Here is a 22,629-nt window from a genome sequence, read left to right on the forward strand (position 1 = left end):
TTCTTTATCACTGATGATTCATTTCAGAAGAATAGATATAAAACTGCTATTATAAAATTAACCAATTAGAAACAGAATATTATGACATTAGTTTATGATTCTTGCTTCCAAGTGATTTGCTATTTGAATTCAAAATTTTTTTGGCATAGAAAATGCTGTAATTCTTACAGCTGCCTCAATTCCATATAAATTTTCCAAAAAAGTGAATAAATCTCGTGCCGACACAGTCTTGAGGCGCCAGGGACCACCCGGGAAGATGGTGGAGCACAGCCCTATGTTCATGCTATTGTTGTGTCTGGGTAACATTTGCTGGTCACCCATTGCAGAAGCAATTTTCAGAAAACTTGTAGCTGACCAAAATGTTTCAGATCACTGGAGGATAGACAATGCGGCCTCATCCACGTATGAATTGGGAACCCCCCCTGACTATCGAGGGCAGAGCTGCATGAGAAAGCATGGCATCCCCATGAGCCACACTGCCCGACAGGTTACCAAAGAAGACTTGGCTACATTTGATTACATACTGTGTATGGATGAAAGCAATCTGAGAGATCTGAATAGAAAAAGTAATCAAGTTAAAAGCTGCAAAGCTAAAATCCATCCACTGGGGAAGCTATGATCACAAAAACAACTCATTATTGAAGATTCCTATTACTGAAACAACTCCGACTTGGAGCTGGTGTACCAGCAGTGCCTCTGGTGCTGCAGGGCCTTCCTAGAGAAGGTTCACTAGACTAGCCCTGCCTGCAGCCAACCCAGTGACTCGCCCACTAGTCCTGCGCCTAAGTGTAATGACTTTCCTTAGCCCCAGCCCCTGTGGTTACTTCAGCTGACTTACTCTTTCTTATCTTAAAAGTAATTGTGGGTGACAATTAGTTTTATTTACCCAAGAATAAAAGGCTTTAGTTTGGGGAAGTTACTTGACTAATGGAACTTCTGATTACAAATCGGTGGAACAAGTAAATATGTAAGAACAAAATACAACCCAGTGAAGTCATAATGACCTGAGGGGTGCAGTCTACCTGGCATGTTGCATGCCTAGCACTGCTCAGTGCGGCTCCTCACCTTGTACCTGGCTGACCTGTGCTTCTTCAGAGTCACAGTAACTCTACTAATAACAGCTCCCTTGTCTACCTGAGACATGTTTTAGCTCAGTCTACTCGCAGTGTATACTTGTATGTTTTAAGATAGAAGCAAGGCATGGCAGTGCCTATAAATCCAGCACTGGAGAGGCTGAGGCAGGAGGATCATAAGTGCATTTCCAGGCTGGGCTATAACTTGCCTCAAAATACAGAGTAACAACCCAGAATAAGGAAAATTGGTGCAATAAATCTTTAGCAGTTTTACTACTTGTTGCTTTGTATCTAGTTTATTTCATGGGAATCAGCTTATTTGCTCTGATTTGAACCACGTTGCCTTTAAAAATTGAATTCTACACTGGAAGTACATTTGTATGCAGGTAACCTTTCATCAGTAGAGAGTATGTTTTCTATATACTCACATGTCCAACAAAAGTTGACCAGATGTGAAAAGCTTTAAAAATTGCAGATTTCTGTTATGTTGGTGTGCTGTAATGGTATGTTAGTAATAATTACTTCATCAGTATTTAATAACTTCCAGGCAAACAGGTAAGTTAAGTGTACCATCAGTTAGCTCACCTCAAATCATATTTCAGAAAACATTGTTTTCAAAATAAACTGTGGAGTTATATATTATAAAAAAATGAATAAATCTAAGTGACTTTTCTGAACCTAGTTGAAATACATGCTTTTCTTCAAGTGATCATATATATTCCTTGAATATTTCCTAGTTTTCTCTTAAAATATTTTCTCATGATTTTTAAAATGATCATATCCTCATTATATACTGAATTTTAAAGTAGGTGGAATAAATTACCTTATTCCCTAGAACCCATCTTTAGACATTTATACATTTTAAATCAAAATGCTTATTTATTATCATCTTGTTGACCTATGCCCATTTGTTTTCAGTTACCACCCAGGTAGATTTGTTTCATTAAGTATAGAAACATTGTTATCACCATATGTTGTTCTATTTCTTCTAATAGTTTCCTTCACATTGGAAGACTTGAGTCAGTTTCCTCATAGTGAGATACTGAATCTAACTGAAGTTAACCTTTTAGAAAATTATCTTCAAACTACAGAAGTAATGTTTTGGTATATCTACAAATATGATATATGTCTATTATATTGACATAAGCATTCAATGTCTATGATAACTTTCTAGATGAGCTATGGTTGTTATAGATGTGTTTTTCTATAATATATCCAGTAGACATTTGCTACAGTAAATTTCATGTTAACATTGCTCTTCAATGTATACTCATACCTGTGTTCTTCGCTATCTCCTAAACTCAGGTTCCAAATCACTGTTTCTTACCCTTGCTTGGATAATGACCTAAGAATGTTTACTTAAAAGTCATGTAGCAGTTTCAAGACAGTAGGCTGGAAATGAAATTTACAACTTGGGAGGGGGTGGGGGAAAGGAAAGTGGGAGAAACATGGGAAGGGATAACAATGTTTAAGAAGTAATGTACTTATTATCTTATGAATGTAACTGTAAAACCTTTATATATCACCCTGACAATAAAATAAACAATTAAAGTCATGATATTCTTATCATAAACAGTCCAACTTATACTTTTTTCTATCACTAGTAAATCCAGAAATATGTAACTAAATTATTCACTCATTATTATCATTCAGCATAATTAATATACTAGTCTTTGGGATCTTTTGTAGTTCATGTTTTCATTGAATCGATGATCCTCTTGCCTAAACTTTTCAGCTTATAAGTATTTTTTTTTTGCCGGTCTTGGGCGTAGGCTCAGGGCTTGAGCACTGTCCTTGGACTTTTTTAAGGATGGAGCTCTACCACTTGATCCTCAGCACCACTTCCAGCTTTTTTCTATGTATGTGGTACTGAGGAATTGAACCCGGGTATTCGTGCATGCTAGGTAAGCACTCTACAACTAAGCCAAACTCCCGGCCCAGCTATAAGTATTTTAGATGTTTGCCACTATGCCTAGCAAAAGTTGTCATTAAAAGGAACTACCATCTATGTATCTCTCAATGCATAATGAAATTTTAAGTCATGTGGTCATTTCTTTTCTAATTGATATGACAGGAAAATGATGAGTGACATTCATATTTTCCCACACTATATGTAAAAATACAGTAAGTTTATCTTTAAATATACTTATTTTCATATTTTAAAATCCATTCATATTCTTAGCATATTAATTTTACATACTAAAATATATAAAGCCATTAAGGTATAGTCATAATTAATGCAAACTTCATATGTGAGCTAAATCATAGTTAATAGACAACAATTCAAAATACTCTTTGCTTACAAAGTATCAAATGCATAAAAGAACTATCATGTATATGTAGGCAGAGGCATGTAATGGAATTTCTTTCTTTATCTAGGTAGAATACAGTGCTTAACAAAACTGGTTTGTCATACTAACAAATTTTGATAGAATTCCAAGTTACATATACTTGATAACAGTTGCTGTCCAATACGTGCATTGTTCCTTGTTAGTGATTTTCAAACTTATTTGATATATACCAAACAGTATTGAGTAAAATCCTACTATGTAAAGAAATTTTAACTACAAGTGAGTTGTCTCTCCTTAGCATATCCTATTTTGGTAAATAAGAAACTAAACAAAGTAGAAATGATTAGCTTTGAGAAGATGTAAAGGTCATTGATAAATTATAGCATTTTTTCCAATCAGTTTGCAAAATAGAGTCTATAAACCTCTTGGTACAGGGACTTAATCACTAAAACATGGAAATAAAATCATTTTCTGCCTTTTCAGCGTAAACACTACCTTCACTTCAGACAGAAGAACGCACTTGAAAGAACACATAGCTAAGTTGGTGCACTAAAGGGAATGAAACAGTTTATTTCTCAAAGACTTGTTTCCTTTTTTTTCTTCTTGTTCTTCTTCTTCCCTCCTGGAGATTGTCATTGATGAACAGCACTGATAGTAACATTTTCCACTGCTCAATTTATGTAGAAGGGGAAACTCTTGCCAACAGTACCAGCTGTACAATGATCCTAAGCTCCTGTTTCATCTCCCCATTCAGCAGCTTGATTCTTCCTTTCTGTCCTTGCTTGGATGTGTGTCATGAGAATGTCAGATCTCAGTAAGTGTTTTGTAGTGCCTCAGAAATTATGCAGTTGCTACGATAAGGAAATTTGAGATAAGCAACAACAGAGGGGAAAAAAAAGAAAACTGTTCACAGCACCAATTTAATTACTTCCACTTTCAAAGCACAGCCAGGTATCCTATTTTCATCATCTGTTTGAACAATGATCACTTCTGCCAGACATTATTAAATGCTTGTGCAAATTAACTCCATAAGATGTCGCTGCAGAACTAGAACCTCAAAGCCTGACAAATAAGTCAATGAATCATTAAAAGAAAGATAACAGGAAAAAATACATTTACTTACTGTACAGACTGATTTTGAAATTGTTCAATAAGCACTTTACTTAAGGGACCACAAAAACAACATAACTAATTTCTTTCAGATGCCTTACAGTTTTCTTTCTGATATGGGTATGACTTTTTACTCTTACATAGCAAGTATTTGCTAATTTAGTATGTTGAATTTTTTTATTAGAAATTAACTTTGTGTTGTGAATTCTGATTTCACCCCAGTTATTTAATGGAATTATCTCAGTACATTCTTGCCAATAGTATAAAAATTTCTATTTTCTGCAGATAGATCTAAGTTGAAAAATATCTAAGCTCATGTATTTAAACACTTAGCATTATTAAAGCATCTCAAAGTAATATACAGACTTAATGTAGTAGCTAATCTAAGGACTGGTTCCATGCCAGCACAGGCTGGAAAGTCTGTGAGACACTTACCTCCAGTACGCCACTCAGAAAGAACTAGAAATGACACTGTGGCTTATGTGGTAGAGTACTAGCCTTGAACAAAAGAAGCTAAGGGACAGCACTAAGCTCTGACTTCAAGCTCTAGGACTGAGAAAAAAAAGTTAAAGGAATTGAGTACATATTTCTCAAGAGTAGACATACAAATAACCAGCAGCTGTCAGTCAAATTGATTGCCAGCCTCAGTTATCTGGGAAACACAGTATAAATCACATGCACTATCACTTTCTACATGTAAGACTTAATGAGCACTTAAAAGCAAAGATTTTCAATGGACCACTGAATCCACCATGGCAAGGCTTTGTTGTCTGTCTTCTGCATTTCAAATTTAGAAGCTTTCTTTTCACTTCTGAGGTTAAAAATAGTTGGCATTGTTATTGCAGATCTGAGCAAGTTCATCTGACTCTCCAGAGATTGAACAAAGATCAGCTAAAGAATAAAAATTACTTTAAGTTATTTGTTCAGTTTCCACTTTTCTCATATGAATAATATGGGGAGAAAGCCACTTTGAATCAGATATATTTCTAATAATATGCTGCATTTCCATCAAGAAAAAAAAATCATCTCACAGACAAATATCCAGCATGCATGATGCTTCTATCTACTAATAATTGATTATTTATTTATTTATTTATTTATTTGCCAGTGTTGGGGCTTACAGCCAGGGTCTGAGCACTGTCCTTGGGCTTTCTTAAGGCTAGGCCTTTATCACTTGAGCCACAGGTTTTCTATGTACGTGGTACTGGGGAATCGAACCCAGGTCTTCATGTATGCTATTAAAGCACTTTACCACTAGGCCAAACACGCGGCTTAATTGTTCTTTTATTATATAGATCTTTCTCCCAGTAAAGAGGAAATGTGCCCTTACTTTCAAAATAGAGGAAACAGCATGCTAAATTTGATTTTTAAATATAAGACAATTACTTTAGTGTGTGTGAGGGGTACTGATCCTGGGACTTGAACTCTGAGCCTTCAGCATTGGTCTCAAGGTTAGTGGTTTACCATTTTGAGTTACTATTTCATTTCTGCTTTTTTTAATTGTTAAAGGAGGTAAGAGTTCATGGATTTTCTTGCCTAGATTGGTTGTGATATCAGTCATATAAGTAGCTAGAATTTTAAGTCTTAGCCACCAGTGTCCAGCCATTATATCATCTTTACATAATGAGATTTGAATCCTCTTGAAATTCTGCATATTCTTCAGAGGGGTAGAATAAAAACAATTGCTTAATGGTTGCTTATGCAGCATGTTCGTACTTGCACATCTCTATTTCTACCGTATATGACATTCCCACCACAAATATAAGCCTTGTAACTATATCTCATATTAAAAGTGAAATACAATGCCACAGAAAAGTGATAGAGACTATCAAATGGAAAAATGATCTTCTAATAGTATGGGAGAACATGAAAACTTGTAAATATGAGTTGAAGTTATTAGTGCATGAAGCAGGGATGCTCCTGATTAATTGACAGGCCTCCAATTTCACACTGCTGCAGTACATTCTCCAGTAAATTTAATGGAAGAAAGAACAAACCAACCAGAAGCAATCTCACACAGTTGAACACATGGCAGTTTAATAGTTGCTGGTTTCTTAGAAAGGGCTAATAACAAACCCACGTGTTAATTTTTTTTTTGCAGAATCAGGAGTAATATGATCATGTTCTCATGGGTCACCACATGTTGTCCTAGCCATAATCACTGTGTCTTGTAGAAATAAAATGCCTAAGGGTTACCACAGGCTGATAGACATAGCATGGCAAATTACACGCTGCATCACACCATCTGTCAAACTGTGGATTTGGGGGGAACACAGCAGCACTGAAGAAAAATGGTTTGTGTTGTGAACACTTTAGAGGCAATAGGTATTTTCTGATCTCCTATCTGGAATTATGTTTATGAAGTTGATGATAAAGTACATGTGACAGGGTGCGAGTGAGAATGAAATTCTAATTAGAGGTAAGTTCAAAAGCATGGGCCTTGCATAACTCACTGAGTTTACAAGAAGGGAGCCTGGATTCAGCTAGTGGCACTTGTTCTCTTCTCGTTTTTAATTAGCATCAAGGAGTTTAATTAGAAGTGTAACATATGATAATCTTGGGGAAGGTAACAGCTAGAAGGATCCAACAAGTTCTCTTGTTCAGCTGCTTTATTTCTCCAATAATTAGAGAAATAATAACAAAGAGATGCTAGTCAGATTGAATGTGGATCTCTGATAAAAGCAGAAATGTTTGCAGACTTGTTCAAAAGTGTAGTTATTTATAGAAAACACTATTTAGCTTAGTGTTCTCTAGTCAAAGATTGTCTTTCACAAGTTATATTGCTGTTTACTTGGAACAAAGAAATATAAATGACATAGATCCATATTAGCATGTTATATTTTCTATTTTCAAAGCTACACTACAAAATCCTGCAGAACCATGAACTGATTTGTATTTTCTTTTTATCAATTTAATAAATCTGTGGTGGGAAAAATCTATACCCCAGATACTTTTGCTGATAGAAAACAAATATGAAAAAGGAATAAAATTTGAGAATGTTTCACACTGTAAACAAAAGGGATGTTGAAACTTTATATTTAGTTACCTCATTTCATATTTTACTATATAAAATGTGCCAGTAAAATTCAACTCTCATCAACTGTTGATATGACAATATAATTGAGTAAATATCCTCAGAAGCACAAAGGATTGGTGCTGGCATCAGAATCTTTATATACTAGTCCTAGTATCCTGAATTAATAGATTACAGAGGTGAATTAACTTTAAACCTATAGCCATCCCATGTGAATATGCTACCAATCAAAATGAGAAAGAAATATATGCTTCCTAAAAGTGTATTAAATAAAAGCTAGAAACAGATAATTCAGATTTCCCATGTCTTCCAAATAATAATGATATTATTATCTAATATTATCTAATCAAATGTTGGCTTTGAACTATTCAGTTCAGGAATTCAAATCTAGACTTTTCTTTACAACATGAGTATAGTTTGTCTGATATTGTATCCCCAGTGATTTTTTTACATACCATTGATTTGTTCTAGAACTGCTTTTAGGCCATTTATGGCAATCCAGATAAATCATTTCTCTTCCATTATGATGCTCATTTTCTTCTTCCTTTATGAGCAAATACATTTCCACTTGTCACATTAGGTAACACATTTGTTCATGCATTCTTTCATTTTATATGCATTGAGTGCTTTCACTCTGTTGCAGAAGATGAAAAGCAAATTACTGGCTAATGAAAAAGATCATTAGTTTTAAACATGTGGAATTCACAGCAGCAAAACACATTTCCAGGTTTTACAAAATCTTTGAGTCCAGAGGTAGTCACATAATTTTTATTTCATTTTCACTGATGCGGATTAACATAAATAATTTATTGTTGATGTTTTAGTATGTACACATAATGTACATTCATCAAATTTACCCCTTTGCTTGCTTTTGCTTACCCTCAATACTTTCATCTCACTTTTTAAAAATTTTATTAAGTTTCATTATGCTGTTTTCATATTGCTATGTAGATGGTAGGTTTCATATAGAAACAAGAAGGCAAGGTGAACAAAAATGCATAAAGATGATATCTGATGGTGGTTGAATTCAATACACAACCAAAAATAGAATACAGAAAGGTAAAGAATGATGAAGAAACAATTTAAGATTATAAAGATTGCAAAAGAATATTACAGAAGACAGCAAACACGAAAGGAAAAGATGGTCAAGCAAGAACAATAGTTTAAAAAAATAAGCTAAAAATTTGCAAAAGAAATCTTTAAGCGGCAGGTGATATTCAATCACCAGAGTAAATTCATAAAGAGAAGTTTGAGAAGTTAAAGATGAAAATGAAAATAAAGCGTAGATCTTATATGATCCTTTTGAAACTGTCAGGAAAGTCTCATTGATGTGGAAGAGTAAAGAAATCTAATTGTGTGAGAGATTCAAAGTAAGTCTAAAGTACTTTCATGCTGTCAAAAATGTAATATATTCTTAGAAAAATAAGACAGCAAAATGAAAGAGAAATATATGATACATTTTAGCCCCATAACCTGAGTAGTAGTAAGAGGATTATTTATGAATAAACAACTTTCTAAGTATAAAAGTTATCTAAGGACTTTCCTCCTGATGTGTAAGGAATCGGTACAAAGAGAAAAAAAGGACAGGAAAAGCCTTGCAGATCCCTCATGGGAAATGCATTTTAAAGTTAGTGAAAGAGAAATAAATCACTGAAGTAATGAAGTAAAGAGGCAGTTGAAATTTCATAATTGGAGCATAACAGGACTCAATTGGCTAATTTTGTTACTTTCTTGGAGAGTAGAGAAAATTTGTTAGAAAGAATGCATTTAACATACAAGATGAACAATCAAAGAAATCTGCTGGAATGGACATGAGAGAAATTTCATTGACCTGCTGAATGAAAAAGAAAATAGGTGTTGCTAAGTGGTGAATTTTTTAAGATCACAGAACAGCTCTGAATGATAAAAAGAAACCAGATTTAAGTATATCAATTAGGGAATAACATAAAAAAATGAAGACTACCATTGGGTAGAGAGGAAATGTTGAAATAAAGTATAAATGATAGAAATATTAAGAACCTTCGCAAATTTACTGTACATCTAAAATAATGAAAGTAGAATGTTTTAAGGACATGTATTACGCCATATATAAAACTTTGATCTTGAATTTTGAGAATTATTTAAACCAATTTCCCTACCTGTGCTTAGCAAAGTCTTCTTGTAAATTCCCCTAACCATCCACCAAATCTTTCATGGTTAAGGACTGAATATTATTTATTGTATATTGATTCTTTTTTTTTTTGCCAGTCCTGGGATTGAGCTCAGGGCCTAAGCACTGTCCTTGGACTTTCTCAAGGCTAGAGCTCTACCACTTGAGCCTCAGCACCACTTCCGGCTTTTTTCTATGTATGTGGTACCGAGGAATCGAACCCAGGTCTTCATGCATGCTAGGCAAGCACTTTAACCACTAGGCCAAACTCCCGGCTATTGATTCTTTTTTAACTTCACTAGTTAATCCACAGTGTGATTCAGAATCTATAATTCTCAATATTTTTTCTCTTAGAAGATGATATGGCCTTTAAAGTGTCAAAACCTTTCTTAATTTTTTTAGATTATAAAATATGACACTGATTTTGTCAAACACAGGACTTGAACTCAGGGCCGAGGTGCTATCCCTTACCTCTTCTTGCTTCTTGCTCAAATCTAGTGTGCTACCCCTTCAAACCACAGTTTCACTTTCCAATTATTGAGTGGTTAATGGGAGATAAGAATCTTATGGGGACTTTTCTGCCAGGTTATCTTTGAGCAGTGATATAGGCAATAACATATTTTTAAATGACAGAGACATTACATGACTTTCAGGAAATTACTTCAGCATTGAATTTCACTTCTTTATTTATTTAGTTATGCCAGTCCTGGGGCTTGAACTCAGGGCTTGGGCACTGGCCTTGGACTTTCTCAGGGCTAGTGCTCTACCACTTGAGCCACAGAACCTCTTCTGGATTTTGTGTGTGTATGTGGTATCAAGGAATTGAACCCAAGACTTTGAGCCTGCTAGCTGAGCATTCTACCACTAGGCTACGCTCCCAGCCCCTTTTATTTTTTTATTATGATCTTTAAGTACAAAGGAATTTTCACTTTACAAAATAGTTCTTTTACATGTTTATCTCGATCAGTGTCACCATTTTCAACATTCTCTCACCTTACCCACCCCTTCTCTCACTCTTCTTAATTTTGTAAGATAAACATTGGATTCTTTTTTCTTTCCCTTTCTCCCTCTTCTTTTTATTACTCTTTTCTTCACTTTCCCATCGTTCGCCATGATGGTTTGTTCTGGCATCTCAAGTGTTTGGAAATTCCTCATTGTCATCACCACGGGGCATGGGGGGCGGGTGGTGAGGGGAGGAAGCTAAAATAAAAATCAGCAAATCTTCTCAGAACTGTCAGAGAATTGAGTTCACCAAATAAGCTCCTTCCTCCAAAACAATACAGAAATAGTAGGAGCCATGCCTTAATGAGAAGAGAGGCCAAAGGACCTGATGATCATTAGAAATACTTATGACTATTGCTCATTGTTGGAGGCTGCTGTGTGTCCAGTGTTAGAAACACCCAGACTTATATGAGTTCTAGTTCAGGTTGGTTCACCAGGTTCTCCGGAACGATCAGAAAATGTTACTGCTCACATTTCCACCGTTTTGAAATATGTCTAGGAGACTGGTGTGTGTGTGTGTGTGTGTGTGTGTGTGTGTGTGTGTGTGTGTGTGTGTGTGTGTGTGTTACCCACAGCAGAGCATTATTTAGTTCTTTAGTTCTTCACAATGCTCTCAGGCAAAATTATTTTACAAAAACCAAACCAGTGTTAAGAAAGGAAAATACAACAATCCAGCTCCATTTACACTTCTTGTCTCATGTCAGGGGTGCCTTTTTCCATTTCTTTTTCCAAGGTTTTTTTGTTTGTTTGTTTGTTTTTGTTTTTGTTTTGGCCAGTCCTGGGCTTGAGCTCAGGGCCTGAGCACTGTCCTTGAACTTTCTCAAACTAGAGCTCAGCCACTTGAGCTTCAGCACCACCCGGTCCCGCTTTTTTCTCTGTATGTGGTACCTAGGTATCGAAAGGGGACTTCGTGCATGCTAGGCAAGCACTCTACCACTAGGCCAAACTCCCGGCCCTTTAAGGTTTTATAGTTTTCATGGTAGAAGTCTACTACCTCCATGGTTATTCCTAGTTATTCAGACTCTATGTGAATGTGTAAATGGACTTGTTTTCCTAATTTCTTTCTTAACCTGCTCATTGTTAGTATGCAAAAAAGCTACTGATTTCATATGTGGATTTTGAATCCTGCAATGTTGCTGCATTGATTCTTAAAAAAAAAATACAACCATAGTAAACGTAAACTTTAGTGCAATAGACCTGAAACTTATTAGTAAAACAAACTGGAAGAAAAGAAAAGTGGTATTTCTAATACTTGAAGTGCTGTTATTGAGGAAAAAAAAATACTTTCCAAGTGCATCACTTTTTCTTTCTTTTCTTTTAATTGTGTTAGTCCTTGGGTTTGAACTCAGGGCTTGGGCAATATCCCTGAGCTCTTGTGCTCAAAGATAATGCTATACCACTTGAGCTACAGATCCATTTCCAACTTTTTGGTGCATAATTAGACTTCCCTGTTTCAGCTGGTTTTGAACTGAAATTCTCAGATATCAGATCCAGAGTACCTAAGCTTACATGTGCAATCTGTTGGTGCCTAGCTCAAAGCCCTAACTTTGTATAAGAAACCAAATAATGAAAATAGCTAGCAATTTCTAGTGATAAAATTTTTACTAGGAGCTATCATTCTTCTTTTGTAAACTATCAAGAAATCCTTCAACTCTGAATAGCTTATTCAATACAAATAGAATTCCCTAACTTAGAATATCAATAAGAAATTTTGTCTAAACAAAAATTACTTCATAGAGAGGCATAAATATGATTATTATGCATTATTTCATATTAAAATATCAGAAAAATTGGGGAAAACATGAACAGTAAAATAAGGTAGTAGCAAGCTAAGATAAAAAACTAGGAAACAGATTGCCATGCTAATAAATGGCCAGTTAACTTTAAGAGGTAATAATATTTGGCATCTACTTTATTTTTTAAGTAATGTACTTCACTGAATCCCCAGGTGATATTTTGTCATTCCACTATTATATGGAATAATAGAAAATGGCAATGAATATTTTCATAGCCAAAAGAAGTACATACAATAAAAAATGCCAAATTATTAGAAAATTCAGGTAAAGAAAGTTTACCAAGTTAAATGTAGTACCAAAGTATAATAATTATAAACTCTGGCTGGGTGTACTCACATGCCTGTAATCCTAGCTACTCAGTAGGCTGATATCTGAGGATCAAGGTTCAAAGTCAGCCTGGGTACAAAAGAACTAGAGACTGTTATCTCCAATTATCCTCTAGACAATTGGAAATGGGACTTGACTCAAGTGTAGTGTGATAGACTTGAACTGAAGAGCTCAGAGACAGCACCCAGGCCCAGAGTTCAAGCCCCATGACCCACAAAATAAATAAATAAACTCTCTCTTTCTTTAATATGGAGATATCCACTAACAGTTTATAGACAGAAGATCAAACAATACACATTACAAGAAACCACCAAGTACTTACAATGCTAGATATAAACTAAACTCACTCTTTTTTTTAAATTCCTCCTATCCCCAAGTTGCCTTCTTAAAAATACCTTACATAACAGGATTTCTCTCCTCCCACTCTAGTTCTCTTCATGTGGAGGAAGTATCCCTAGAAAGAACTCACCAAAAAAAAGATGTGAAATTACAAATTGCTAACTAAAATACATTAAAATATACATAAAGAATACTGTCTATTTCAAATGTTCTTAATTGCCTCTGTAGCAAGAAACTAAAAACATTTACTGTATATTAAAACTACTAATTAATCCCACAAATGTGTTAGTTTGTACTTGTGAAGTTTCTGAAACTTAAATAAACTTCTCAGATCATTTGTGCTGATGATGAACAGTAAAACCAATGAACTATTCTAAATCTTTGGGAAATATTATACTTAAATAACTCTGCATATATCAAAATGCTACATCTACCTGTCTATCTATCTATCTATCTATCTATCTATCTATCTATCTATCTATCTATCTATCTATCTATGGAACAGCAACCATCTATCATCTGTGTCATATATTATCTACAAATTCAACTTAGGGAGATAAAGTTATCTTTGTATAAACTTGCATAGCTCTTAAATGATGAGCTTTACAAAGATTATATTTTTCAATCAAATAATATTTTTTAAAATTTTATTTTCAGGGTGATGTACAGAGGGGTTATAGTTAACATTCATCAGGTAGTGGGTACCTTACTTCTTGAACATTGAAACTACTTCTCATGTTTTTGCCCCCATTTCCCTGCCCCTCCAAATCATCTTGTGTTTTCCTTTCACTTCTCTATTTCAAATAAACATATATATATATATACATATATATATACAATATACTGGGTAACAAAGTCAGATACAGTAACAATATGAGAAACAATAATGGGAAAAATGGAGAAAAGAAATAACTTCACACAGTACATTAAGAACAACAATCACAAAGAAGTCTCTTCTTTAATACTAATCATATTCCACATCCATATTTACATCTTTTATTATACCACAGGAATTTTTGGATTGTTTCTTCTATTTCATAAACAATGACATTGGGATATGGACAGGTAGTGAATTGAATTTTTAGATAGCCTTTGGCATTACTGACATTTTCACAAAGCTAATTCCTCCAATCCAACAACATCAGAGCTTATTTCACTTAGATATGTTTTAATTTCCTTTTCCAGCTTCTTAAAGCTTTCATCATAGAAGTCCTTTACTTCCTTACTTAATACCTAAGCATTTAATTTTCTTTTAGCCTATTGTAAGAGAAGTTGCTTTCCTGATTTTAGCCTTGCTCTTTTCATTTTTAGCATAGAAGAAAGCCGTTGATTTTTAAGTGTTAATTTTATACCCTGCTACTTTACCAATGATTTGTATTAGTTTGAGTAACCTAGACGTAGAGTCCATAGGGTTCTTTATATAAAACATAATATCATCTGCAAAGAGCGACAGCTTTACTTCTTTCCTTTCAAATAATAACTTTTAAGATACATTATTTTCTTCGACTTTGCCTTTATGTTTCAAAGTTAAAGCTTAGCATTATTATTATTAGTTTCTCTATGTCAATAAATAAAAATAATGCTATTTTTTTGTTCAGGTCTTAACATCTTTACATTTTGACTTCAAATTGTATTTCTGTTTTTGCTGTCCCTTCAGAGAGGATGGCAAATTACAAAGCATAACAGAAACTAGTATAAAGGTAATACTACTAGTTATTTAGTAATTAAAAATCTTTTGTCTTTTTCATTTTACTAATGTAGAAATAATATTTTCCCCTAAACATCCTCTAATTTACCACTCTAGGTTATCTCTGAGGCCTATTTAACATCTTGGTTAATGTTTTGGAGGAGGAAATTGAGCTGAGAGATTATGAGAGAAAATGGGAATAGCTTTGTTCTTCGGTTAAAATTTAACAATTTGAACATAAGAGAAAAATAACTATGTGAGAAGTAAGATAATGAATAGCTCTTGATTTTCTTTTTAAAATGTTACAAGTTCAAAAATAATAAAATTTCAACTATATATATATATACACATGTACTTGTGTGTATGTGTGCATATAGGTATATATGCAAACCTATTCATTTATACTCTATATGTTTGCATTTATACAACTACATATACACAATATATGTATAAAACATACATGCCAAAGCATACATATATATGTTGTTAAGCTACAATATTCCAAGGTTTCCCATGTTCCAGAAATGTTTTACCTACGGTATTTTCAACATAAAATTATTAGAATATAGCTGTACCATAAGTGTCTAGTGCGTATGTGTAGGTACATATACACATACATCTAGATAGCTATATTGTGTGTGTGAATCAGTACTTTGTCTTCTCAAACTGCACAGAAATTTGTAAGATATTAGATATAATTTTGTGAAGCTAGTAAGCCTGCTGGCATCAATCATCATAAACAATAAGTGGCTTTAAATCTGCTGGTAATAGTATTTTGGTGTCTTTTATTAGTGGATATATAGCAATCTCTTTGAATTTTAAAATCCATTCCTCTAGTTTTCTTATAAATGTTGGCAAAGCAATATTTAGACTGACCTATATTCTCCATATTACTTGAATATGGTGAAGAATGAATCTTAGCAATGGTGTTAGAAGATCTGTAATTATGTTTTCTGCCTGGAATTGTAGTCAAATATGTGCTTTCCCAAAGCTTCTCATATTGGGCAACCTTTTTTAGTTCATCACCCCACACTCCTATTCCATTAGATATCTACATTAAATGAAATAATGCTCACTGGTTCCTACACCAGCATTTACAGTCCTCCCACATTCTGAGCTATATATAATTCTACTCAGCACCAGTGCACCTTCACAGAGTCTGTGTGTGTACTTGGCAGTGGAAAAAGGAGGAAAAAATTTCAATTTTTAATGCAATAATATAAATTATTTAAAATTTATGTATTTATTTTTGTGGGTCATGAGGCTTGAAATTGACCTGGGCACTGCCCCTGAGCACTTCAGCTCAAGACTGCCACCCTACCTCTGGGCCTAGGCAGTGTCCTGAGCTCTTCAGTTCAAGTCTATTGCCTTGCCCTTGAGCCAAACCCCACTTCCCATTTTCTAGATGTTAATTGGAGAGAAGAGTCTCAGGTCCTTTTATGACCAGGCTGGCTTTGATTCTTGATCCTCAGATCTCAGGCTCCTCAGTAGCTAGGAATACAGGCGTAAGCCACCATGCCCACCAAGATAAATTTAAAGTCAATTAGTTATCCAATTTTTCTTAAAATTAACTAAAATGTAAGGACATCATATATGCTACCATACAAATAAAGATTTATAAAAGCCACGAGTGTACAAAATGCATTCTGTACTAAAATATCTTAATATAAGCTAGGAAAATAAGCCCATGATTTACTTATTTGCTCTATCCCATAGAGAGTTTGGGGATTTATCCTAGGATCATATTGTGGTCTTCAATGAGGTCTGCTAATAATAATCAGAGTTATGGAATGGTTTTTGATTATTTTCGGACACAGGAGAACATATATTTCTTTTTATAGCATGTACAAAAGAAGAAAATAGGAACTATTTTTATAGTGCAGTAGTTCTCATCTTGACTAAGTCAAATGCATAATTAAAACAAACATTTTTCTGTAAATGGTTCTATATTTGGCCTCAAAACTCTGAGGATACTGGCATCAGTATTTCTTTTTTCTTTTTTAAATTGTAATTAATAGAAGGGTTACATTATATTCACCAGGTAGAAGGTGCATTCACAAACATTGATACCCTTTCTCATGACATGGTCCCCATTTCCCTCCCTCTCCCCCCGCTCATCTTGATTTCCCCCCTTCCCTATCCAATTTCAAATAACCAATTAAGCACATATAAAATATATCAGATAACAAGGTGAAATATTGTAACAATATGAGATAACCAAGGGCTAGCAAAAGAGATGAGAGATAACATAGTACATTAAGGACAATAATCACTCATTATATGGCTTTTGTTTCCTTATCCTGGAGGTCCTTACATTTAGTATCATACTATTTGGCCTTATGTCTCTAAATTCTGTTCTATTAGCATCAGTATTTCTAAAAGCATTCTGAGTTCTCTAAAACCTAGTTAAAGCTGAAAATGACGAAGAACTTTCCACGAAAATAGATTTCTGATATGTTTATGGAATTAAACATGTATTTATTTCAGGAACGTGACACATGCTGAAGATCATACAAACATAAAAATGTCTTAAACGCAATTAACTATTAGTCATGTTTTGTTTTTGAATCATTATTTTCCTACCTGTAATGTATGTTTTCTGACATCTTATTTTTCTTCTGACTCTCTGTAGGTTACTTAACTACTTTAAAGATATAAATACACAAACAGCACGAGATCATAGTTGACAATATGGGAAGACATTTATTAAATTTATTAAATTGTACTTAGAGTGAGTACATCAAATCCCAAAGGAGAATCATATCAAGAGGAAACAAAGCTGGTGACTAGAGTCACATTCTAGCTATTCCATTTAGATGTCTGGCAGCATATCCACTAAAAGACATCGAAATAAAACATCAAAATACAGAGATATTTGATTTTATCCTTGCTATTGTTTGAGTCCTATGTTTGTGTAGGACCTTTCAAAAAAATGCGTAGCATACTGACTCTAAGATAAGGAGTACTCTAAGGGTGTAGGATGGAGTCAATGAGGAGAAATGTAGATTAAAGAAGAAAAGAAGTGTGTGGGGGGAGGAGGCAGTAGAAAAATTCAATACATACCCAAAAAACTTGCAAAAAATCAGAGAGAAGATTAGTAGGAAGGAATGAGAGAGAATGATGAAGGGAATGACAAAAATCAAGATGAACTATATTCATAAATTGCTTTTTGAATGGCAACTCTTTTGTGCAATTATGTAGATAACAATAAAAATTCAAAAATTAAAAAGCAAGGACTCAGGATATAATTCAGAAAACTTCACACCTACCTACATAAGTCCTTTTATTTTTCTACTATTATCAGTTTTCATCTTCATCTGACAATTCTTTCATTTTTATTTATTTATTTATTTTTATTTTGCCAGTCTGAGGTGTGAACTTAGGGCCTGAGCAGTGTTCTTGCTTTCTCAAGACTAGACTTCTACTATTTGAGCCACAGAATCACTTCTGGCTTTTCTATGTATGTGGTATCCAGCACTCTACTGTGGGGAACATCACATCAAGGGTAAAAGACCTACCTCGTGGCCTAGTGCTCACTTCCTGGTTTTGGAAATCCAACCATGCTGTCTCCTGGTTGGGAGGTTTGGCTGTAGTTTGTGATGTAAAATAAGGCTACCCCGAACCCATGGATTGGCCCCAAAGCCCTCTCTGACTGCACCTACCTCTCCCTGTCCTGCCTACTTTCATGCTAATAGACTCCTGCTTCTTAGCCCTTGTATTTCCCCATTAAAATGAGTTGCTGCCATGACAGTCTCCCTGGCGCATCCGTGTCTTCCTTCTGGAGAGGGAGGGCTGGGTGAAGGCCGGCTGGCCCTAACCTTTCTCTGTCTGACTTAGTCGGGGCGTGTTCTCTTTGCCCTTCCTGACCAGCAGGAGTGCTAAAAACCCCGACACTACCACAAGGCCAAACTCACAGCCCAATTCTTTCCTTCTTAGTGTTCAGTTGTTTTTAACGAATTTTTGTTCATTACTTGCTAATCTAGGTTAGGTTTATCTAATTATAAATGTTCTTGGAAAAATAAAACTACCTTGTTTATACAAGAATGAAAATAAGTCAGTCAAGAGATTTGACACATTCTTCTTGGCTTTGACAAGTACCAGTGAGTAAGGATTGCTATCAATCTGAGAGCAGCCACCAGCTGAGTCACAGAATAGAATATATACTCAGTTCTACACCCACAAGGAATTAAATTTTGCCAGAAATTTTAGTGAGTATGCAAATAGATGCTGTCTTTCACATTTTTATTGAAGAGCTCAGCTTAGCTGAAACTATTTTTAACCCAGAAATATTTGAAGTGGGGAGCTCATTTGAACCTATCTTACCTTCTGAATCACTAAATTGGGATATAATGAACGGATACTGCTTTAAGGATCAAAAAGCAACCTCATCATGAACACTTGGCTGTTAGCCCTGGGGTAACTTCTCTGACATATCTGTTTAAGACTCCGGTTTCAGAATGGTGATGCTCCTTTCTCATAGTCTATGTTTTTACTGGAAATCAAGATCAAACAAGTTTCTACCTTTCTGCTCCAGGGAGTTTCTACCCTTCCTAAATTTATCTTGAAGATACCTGCAGTACCATCTGCTTCACATCTCCCACAGCCATCTCCATCATGGCATTGCCTTAAAAGCAAAGTGTACTTGGCCGGAAGTGTGACTGGGTCCTTGGTGCCAGAAGCAAGAGCTCCTTCTACCTTATTCTGTCAGTGTCAGTATTTTTTTCCATTTTCTGCAGGGTCTTTTTTAAAAAAATGTTTTCACTTTTTATTGTATAGAGAGGTTACAGCTACATTTGCCAGATAGTAGGTGCATTACTTCTCACACATTGATACCCCTTCTTGTGTCTTTGTCCTGATTTCCCTCTCCCCACCACTCCTAATCATCTTCTTTTCCCCCCTTCCCTTTCTTATTTCAAATAATCAAACAAATGTACTATGTTATTTCTCTTCTCTTTTGTTGCCCTTTGGTTAATCTCACATTGTTACTCTATCTGATTTTGTTACCTGATATATTGTATATTGGTGTCAGTATTAAAGATTATAAAGTGTAGTACTTTTTTACTGGTGACCTATGAAGCCAGTAAGAAAGGAGGACATGGAGCTTGAGTTTCCTCTTATTCTACACATCTCATGTCTCTTCACAATGCCAGACAAACTTAAAAGAGAATTCTTACCCTGATGATTCTACCAATCTGTTCCCTCAACTGCGCTTTTTCTGGTGAGTAGTGAGTGATGGTAGGAATCTCATGAATCTCAATTAACTGCTTGGATTTACCGAAGTCTAGACACAGACACAAGTTTTATCCAAAGCTTAACTGCCAAGTTCTAGCACTTTCTATTTGTACATTTAAGTATGAACATAAAACATACTTCCTGTTCTGCCTGTTCTGAACTTTCTCTTGGCTCAGACTGAAAGAAAACATAAGAAGCAGCACATGAAGCATGTATCCTCATTGTATTGATTTCTTGCCAACCTGAAGAACATGCAGAAATAGAACTTCCCACACAATACCTGACAATGATGGACCTTTTACTTAATTTCATCATTTAAAAAAAAAAGAAAAAAGAAAAATCTGAGGAGCTGTGTTGTAGCAGAGAAATCCAGTCTTTGAACAAAAAGATTTTCATGGAGACACAAATAGAATTTAAAGGAAGTAAGCAACTTTCAGACTGATTTATCTTTTCATTTTGAAAACTAGGAAAACATTCTGTTGAATAATTCTCCTAAGAATTTCTGGGTACAATCTTTTTTCCCCAAATTTTTTATTATGGTCACTAATTAACATTTGACATTTATTGGCAAATATTCTCTAAACTGAATTTGAGCATGTGAACTTCCTTGTCCTATGTGTAGCAGAATTTTCTATTTTCTTTCACAGGAAGATGTTTGTTGAGCTGCTCAAACAGAAGTTTGATGCAATAAATAATCAAGTGAATAAATTTGGGAAGTTATTCTCCCTTGATAACAGAGCATTGCATCACATAAAAATATTGCAGAGCTTACCTTGTGCTGGTACATCTCTAATTTGTAAATGTTCCTAGCAGAACTTCGACAGCTGTTTATTGTGTTTATTTCCAATAAGCCAGTTTTTAAATAGAGAATTGGTTTATACATACCTGTTTAAATTTTAGAGCAATGTAGGGACAAGTGCTTACTATAGAAAATATACTGGACTAGACTATATTCTGGGTTCTATTCCCATGTAAAATCTTGAATATGGTGGAATTTTAACAGAGTGAAGAAATAGGAGCTAAATAGATACAATGTCTTCTTGGCCCATCTTTCTTCCATAGTCAGTGGCCATTTACTGTTCGCCCTTTTTCAAATCATGCCAGCTTCTCTCCAAAGAGTTTTAAAACAGTTTTATAATTTACAGTATACAATGTGCTAAGGATCAACACTGCAGCACAAAACAAAAGAAAATTCTGTGTTGTATGTAAGAAGAAAGGCACATAAACAAGTGGGTGTTTATTAGTTTATATTGTGAGTACCATAGTTTCTCCTGAATTTGTTTAAAACTAATGATAGGCTTTACATGATTGTAGGCCCTTATCATGCTGCTTAGCTCATGATTGGACAGCACAAATCCCTTATTTTCTGATGCACAAGGAAAATGATGATAGTTCTTGCATGAGCAATTTTTTGCTTCATTACTCCCAATTGCCTGCTTAAGCTTCATTTTTGAAAGCTTACAATGTTCTAAGCAATCAAGGAGGTCAATATGGGAGATCTTGCAGAGATACCACCCAAAATGGAAGGAAAAGAGAGGGAGGATATCTGCTGTTTAAAGAAGTACTGCACTAAAAAAAACATGTCGATGCGCTGAAATTAAGTAAAATTTCAGCTGATAGGCGATTCAAAAGAATTTCCTTACACAAAAGAGTAGTTGAAACAAATAAGAAATTGCCAAAAGTCAATTAATGAAAGCAAAGTGTTATAAATTAGACCAAAAGGAAACAGAATCAATATTTTTTTAAAAAAATGAACGCTTGTCTTTATTTTTCCAGTAGGAAAAAATACTTAAATCTAGCATGCTCCTACAGTTGAAATATTTCTTAGAGTAGACAATATGAATGACAATCATTTGGGAATAATTATCATCAGCGTAAGTGTATAGGGGGAGATGAAACATAAGGGGATTTTATATTTAAACCTAGGTTTCATCTCTGAGGTATCTCATTACATATGTGAAAATATTACAAAACTGAGAAAACCCTTAAGTATTGTTAAGGTCAAGAATTCCAAGCAAGAAATACCTAACTCTAGTAACTGATTTTCATATAAAGTCAGTTATTCCCAATGCTGTATGATGCTGTCATTGTGTTTCAGAAATGGATAATATAACTTCTTCTTTTGCTATTTCTTGAGCACTAAGGTGAAAGGTGTTTGGTAAATTCCCAGGTGTTCTTTTCAATACTAGGTCCTAAGAAAAGAATACATTACCATGTACCATCAATTCCCCCCTAATTTATTTAAGTAATTTAAGCATTAGGTTGTTCATATTTCACATTAGTTAACTTCAAAATGCATATTCTTTTGTTTATTTATGTGTTCAGCTTAATAACTATGTTAGTAATGAGCTATGTATATTTGTAATATTTTCTGGAATAATGTTTGTTACCAATTTTATCAGCAATAGGATCTATTTTATGTTGTAGCCTTCATTTTAAACCAACAGTTTAATTCTGGGGGAAGGCTTTGAGAATCTAGGATGTGGTGCCTAGCTAGAGAATACAGTTAACTAAGAACTGCATCTTGCCTCCACCCCAACTCCTTCCTTTCTCTCTCCTGAAAAATCCGTTCACTTCCTGAGCTATTAC

General features: G+C 34.6%; 1 pseudogene; it reads left to right on the forward strand.

The window, feature by feature from the left end:
• Positions 1-256: 256 nt before the first annotated feature.
• Positions 257-733, forward strand: LOC150055889 (low molecular weight phosphotyrosine protein phosphatase pseudogene; annotated as a pseudogene).
• Positions 734-22,629: the final 21,896 nt, after the last annotated feature.

The sequence above is a fragment of the Megascapheus bottae genome, chromosome 13 (assembly GCF_031878675.1).
Source record: "Megascapheus bottae isolate mThoBot1 chromosome 13, mThoBot2.hap1, whole genome shotgun sequence".
NCBI lineage: Eukaryota > Metazoa > Chordata > Mammalia > Rodentia > Geomyidae > Megascapheus > Megascapheus bottae.